Raw genomic sequence first — 6,322 nt, 5'->3', positions numbered from 1 at the left:
ACAAAGCGGGGGGGGGGGGTCTCTCTATCTCCTGGATCTGAATGTCTGTTTCCCTTCCCAAGCTAGGGAAGTTCTCAATTATCCCAATATTTATAGCAGCAATGTCCACAATAGCCACACTGTGGAAGGAGACTCGGTGTCCATCGAAAGATGATGGATAAAGATGTGGTCTATGTATACAATGGAATATTCCTCAGCCATTAGAAAAGACAAATACCCACCATTTGCTTCGATGTGGAGGGACCTGGAGGGTATTATGCTGAGTGAAGTAAGTCAGTTGGAGAAGGACAAACATTATATGGTCTCATTCATTTGGGGAATATAAAAAAATAGTGAAAGGGAATAAAGGGAAAGGAGAGAAAATGAGTGAAAATATCAGTGAGGGAGACAAAACATGAGAGACACCTAACTCTGGGAAACGAACAAGGGGTGGTGGAAAGGGAGGTGGGTGGGGGGTGGGGGTGACTGGGTGACAGGCACTGAGGAGGGCACTTGATGGGATGAGCACTGGGTGTTATTCTATATGTTGGCAAATTGAACACAATAAAAAATAAATAAATAATAAAAACAAACAAACAAACAAATAAATAAATAAATAAAAAGACAAAGCAGGGATGCCTGAGTGGCTCAGCAGTTGCCCTGCCTTCGGCTCAGGGCGTGATCCCGGGGTCCTGGGATCAAGTCCTGCATCAGGCTCCCTGCAGGGAGCCTCCTTCTCCCTCTGCTTGTGTCTCTGCCTCTCTTTGTGTCTCTCATGAATGAATAAATAAAATCATTTAAAAAAGACAAATCAGGGGTGGCTGCTTACTTAGCTATCTAGGCATTGGCAAGAAGCCCAGTTAGGAGCACTGCTCATGCCCAAGGGCCCTGCAGAACACCACCAGCTCCTTTTCTGGGGACAGAAGCAGGATGGCAGGGCACCTGGTTGGCTCAGTGGTTGAGCATCTGCTTTTGGCTCGGGGCGTGATCCTGGTGACTTGGGATCGAGTCCCATGTTGGGCTCCCTGCATGGAGCCTGCTTCTCCCTCTGCCTGTGTCTCTGCCTCTCTCTCTGTGTCTCTCATGAGTAAATAAATGAAATCCTTAAAAAAAAAAAAAGAAGCAGGGTGGCAGCTGCCATCAGAACAGGTACAAGAGTGTGTTCACTTCTCTTTTAGCTCCAAAGCACTGCTGAGAGGACCAGAGGAGCTCAGACTTCTTTAAGAACATCGATGATGCTTTCTGGTTGTGATCTAAATCACATGGTCAGAGAGCTGTACAGGGTCACACACACACACACACACACACACACACACACACAGCTCTCCTGTTAGCCTGGGGACCTTAGTCCTGTTCTATCTCCATCCATTTCACAGCCTTCCCATGATTCCCCCTGATGGTGCCCGGCTCATGCCTTTGTCCCAAACTTCAAGTTCTGAACATGTCAAGAGAATACCTTGTTCTGCAGAAGGGCCGTGCCTGAGAGCTGTGCCTCCATGCTCAAGGGGTCTTGGAGAAGGGTGCCCAGGGTTCCAGCAGTCACTGCCTGCAGAGGAGAGAGCCACAGCGTGTCAGCACAGACATGGAGCCAGCTGGCCAAGCTCGCTGCTGCAGTGGCCAGGATCAGAGGGGTGGAAGAGGAGGCTCCTGGACCATGGTCAAAGGGCCAGGCAGGCTGTAGCATGGTGCCCCTGGATCCAACAAGGCCAGAGGTGGGTTCATCCTCCGCTGACTTCATGCTTCCATCTGACAGGGTCCTCCAGGCCCTCCGATCAGGCCACTGAGATGGTGACAAGAGCCTCAGCCACCATGTGCTTCACGTGCAGGCAGAGGCTCTCAGCAGGGATGTGTGTACACTGAGAGACCCTCTGGTTCCTTTTGGCCTTACCAGTTACAGCTACTGAACTACACTGTTGCTGAGGTCTGGCAGGAGGAAAATCTTCCTGACATGGAGAAGTGGGAGTTAAAGGAGAAGCTCTGTACTACTTTATGTTGACCTTACAACCCAGGCAACAGGTACCACCTGGGTTTGGAAGGAGGGGTGCAGTACATTTTAGCCTTTATCTGAGCACAGAGAAGCTAGGAGGGCTGGGATCTGCCATCCCAACAAGGCCAAGGAATTAGACCAGAAAGGTCATCATTCATGTAGGATGAAACAAATAATCTTAACCTACTCTTTAAACTATAAAAGATAAATCAATCTGAACCAATAAAGAAGGGAAATAGAATCTTCTAAAACCAGAATGATAGTCTGGTTAGCCCTCCCTTGATGGTCGTGGTCTATAATGTGTCTGGTGAAGTTACTCTAGGTAATAGACCTATTATAAATTAAAGAAAAAAATAGCATTTTTTTCTAATTCTTCCTTGAATTATCTCATTACTAAAATAAAACATGTCCCTATCTCCTACTCAGGTGAGAGGTCAATAGTAATAGTGATTACAGTTTACTGGGCACTTACTATGTGCCAAGCATACTTTTTGTTGACTAATTTGGTCCAATGAGACCCATGAGAATCCAATGAGATAAACACAACTCTTAGCCCCATTTTACAAAGGAGAAAATTAAAGCATTTCGAAGAGATTAGCTACTTGCCCAGGGTCACAGAGCCAATGAGTAAAAGACCCAGGATTCAAAGCCAGACAGGTAAGCAGGTGACAGATATGTTCACTCAAGTAGCGGCATGACCCATAGTCTAGTTGCTTTTGTGTCTAGACTATTTCCAAACAATTAAGAGATTATTTCATGACCATATATGGTTCTTGCCACAATCTTCACTCCCTAGAGCTTCTGTTGCCTGGGCTCTGACTGTATTGATGGAATGTGATGTCAGACCCAAAGGTCCAAACTTGAATCCCCATAGAAAGCAGGAAGCAACATATAAGAAGTGACACATGGATGACTCCGTCCTATAGCTAGCCAGTTCAAACAGGAAGTAGATGTGAATAAGACCTTGATTCTCTCCCTCAAGTAATAGGGTATAAGAATGCAGTTCCCTGTTTCCTCCGTCACTCCCAGGGCAAGTATCTCAGGCCACGCAAGCCCCTCTCTTGCCATGTTACCACCAGGGCCTTCAAGTAGGTGCCTGTTCCTGGTTTTGCTCAAACCTTTGGAACTGGCCGGTCTTAAGCAAGGCTGCTTTAACAACAGTATGGTCTTCTTTTGGAGATCCAACACACAGTCCCAAGTTTCAGAATAAAAAGGAAATGTGAGTCAGACCGTTGTCATGGATATTAATTACAACATGACCCTCATGGGATAAGAAATGCTACAATTCCTTGCTTCTCTAAATCAAATCAAGTTTGGCTCTGATCCATGTTTTCTGGTTCTCTCCCCTGCATTTAGGTTGTCTCAGGGCCACAGAGCTAAGGGAGGCCCTGGATTTGTAGGAGTGAAGGCCAGTCTTGAGTCCTTGGGGATGCCTTGTTGCTACCCATTGACTGTTGGCATTGGTGCTTTCACAGCCCACGGCGTCCTGATGCTCCTCCTAGGCCACAGCCCTTCCATCACCACAGTCATTCACGTCATGTCCCAGGCCCTCACCAGCCCTGTGTGAGTAGACACTGGAAACTTCCACTCATGAACCCTTTGTCCTTGGCTGAGTCTCTGGGAAGCCACTTTCTGAGATGGAGACATGCCCCTCTCCTACCCAAAGCACCTGAATGTCACCTCTTGAATAGCACACTCTGATTGCTCTCATAGGTTTAGCCTTTAGAAATCAAAGGACTGGGAAACGAACTAGGGGTGGTGGAAGGGGAGGAGGGCGGGGGGTGGGGGTGAGTGGGTGACGGGCACTGAGGGGGACACTTGACGGGATGAGCACTGGGTGTTATTCTGTATGTTAGTAAATTGAACACCAATAAAAATTAATTTATTTAAAAAAAATAAAATATGATGACTATGCTTCCCAAATAAAAATAAAAAAAAAGAAAGAAAGAAATCAAAGGACTCTGAAATCTCCCAGACAACTCTACTTTTGTGTCAGCCACTCTCAGCCCTAGGTGGAAACAATTTGAGAATGATCGCTCACTCACAATCTGTATAACAACCGTCTATTACGTTGTGGTGATAAACTGAAGACAGGGCCAGGATTTCCACCCTCAGTGCCTGGCTCCAACGTCCCATGCTTGGCCACAAAGCCACTGTACTTCTCCCTGCCTTAGTCCCTCCTTGCTTTTTCCCTGCCAGGCAGAGGGAATGGCATGGATGATGAGAATCTTGGCAGGAGATGTGGCTGTGAACCAGGTGGCAGGATGGAAGGGGAAGAAGAGATTGGCCTGCAGACAGAGCCAATAGGATTTCCTGGGGGCTTGATTCTGGGTGTGAAAAGAAAAGTCTTAAAAAAAAAAAAAAGAAAGAAAGAAAAGTCTTAAAGGATAATGCCAAGATTTGGGGCTGGATCAACTGGAAGCATGGGATTAGTATTTTCTGAAATGAAGAAGATTCTAGAAAGAAAAGCTTCCAATCTACTAAGGTAGATTAAATCAATTTTCCAGGTGTTTGGTCTGAGCTGCCTCCAAGGAAGATGTGGGGTGGATCCTTGTATATACAAAGCTGGAGCTCAGAGAGAGGTCACTTTGGGAGCCATCAGCCCAGGAATATCACTTAAGCTGGCAGCTAGAAAGGATCACGTTGGAAGTGAACCAGATGAGGAATCAGAGGCCAAAAATGTTCATGTTTGGAGGGTGGGAGGATGAGGTGGATTGATCTAGCCAGAAGCCGGAGGGGGAATGCCCAGTGAGCAAGGAGAACTAAGGAGAGGATGTTCTTGAAGGAAGTGATCAGCAGCGTTACATTAACTCCTTGATCTTCATGGTCATGTGGGATGGAGGTGCTGTGGTTGGCTTCATTTGCAGGGCAGGCACTGGGCTTAGAAAAGCAAAAGGGAAGCTGAGAGCGGCCAGGTGGAAGCAACAAGCTGCCTGCGTGGAGAGCGGACGCACTAAGGTTAGAACACTCTTGTATCCAAGCCCTAAGGTCGCAAGAGCCCTCAAGGAAAAATACGCAGCCAGCTCGAAGCTCCGGCATAAGCTTTAAGGCAGACCTACTAGGATTCTTCCCAAGATAACACATTAGGAGTCTTCTCTCCAGGTTTTGTCCTAGGTTCCCGTGGACTCCACACCACATTAATACTTTTGAATAGAAAGACAAAAGAGAGATTTCAAAAAGAAACCAATGAAATTGAAAGGGGTTGTCAAAATATTTACAAAGTGTGACATCACTGGTAATATTTGCGCTCCTTCAGGAATGTGCTAAATGACAATACCCTGCAATAAATACTGCAAGGCCAAAAGCAATAATGAGCGTAAATAGTATTTTCAGAAATTTGCAACAATTTGATATGAAAATATTTGCGATTTCCAGTAGTGATAAAGTCTCAAGGGCTACAATTCAAAAAAGAAAGAAAGAAAGAGGAAGGAAGGAAGGAAGGAAGGAAGGAAGGAAGGAAGGAAGGAAGGAGAAAGGAAGGAAGGAAGAAAGAAGAAAGAAAGAAGAAAGAAAGAAAGAAAGAAAGAAGAAAGAAAGAAAGAAAGAAGAAAGAAAGAAAGAAGAAAGAAAGAAAGAAAGAAAGAAAGAAAGAAAGAAAGAAAGTTCCTCAGATGACTTAAAGATACGCTTAAAGCCCCTTTGTGTGAAGAGTTCTGCAGCCTGAAATTCAAACTTCCTACTGCACATAAGTAATAGTCTACTAGGTGCCTGGTGGCTGGATCAGAAAAGAATGCGACTCTTGATCTCTAGATTGTGAGTTCAAGCCCCATGTTGGGAGTAGAGATTACTAAAAATAATAATAAGTTTAAGAACAAATTTTTAAAAGATTTTATTTATTCATGAGAGAGAGAAGCAGAGACATAGGCAGAGGGAGAAGAAGCAGGCTACCCATGAGGAGCCCGATGCAGGACTTGATCCCAGGACCCCAGGATCGCGACCTGAGCTGAAGGCAGACGTTCAACCACTGAACCACCCAGAGGCCCAAAGAAAAAAAAAATTTAAATTAAAATAAAATAAACCTTAAGAGCCCCCTGGGAACCCCAGAGGTCTTATGCATGTGTCTGGGGGGCTAGGGGACCCCAGAACAGCAGCCTAGACCTGCCTTCGCCGTTCCTGAAGACAGTGGAAATCTGGCTCCACTTTTTTTTATATATATATTTTTTCTTCTAGTCCTTTATTTTACATCTAATTTAATTTATAATTTGTAACAAAACTTCTACTTTACAAAGTTTTGTAGGCTATTCTTTTCACATAGCATTACATATGGACATTATTTTTTTTAATATTTCAAGTACATATTTATTTGTTTGTTTGTTTATTTTAACTGCTCAGTAAGAGCCATCTCAATGCCCCAAA

This window comes from Nyctereutes procyonoides, unplaced genomic scaffold (genome assembly GCF_905146905.1).
Source record: "Nyctereutes procyonoides isolate TBG_1078 unplaced genomic scaffold, NYPRO_anot_genome, whole genome shotgun sequence".
In the NCBI taxonomy this organism is placed as follows: Eukaryota; Metazoa; Chordata; class Mammalia; order Carnivora; family Canidae; genus Nyctereutes; species Nyctereutes procyonoides.
Note: the sequence above shows the minus strand (reverse complement) of the source record.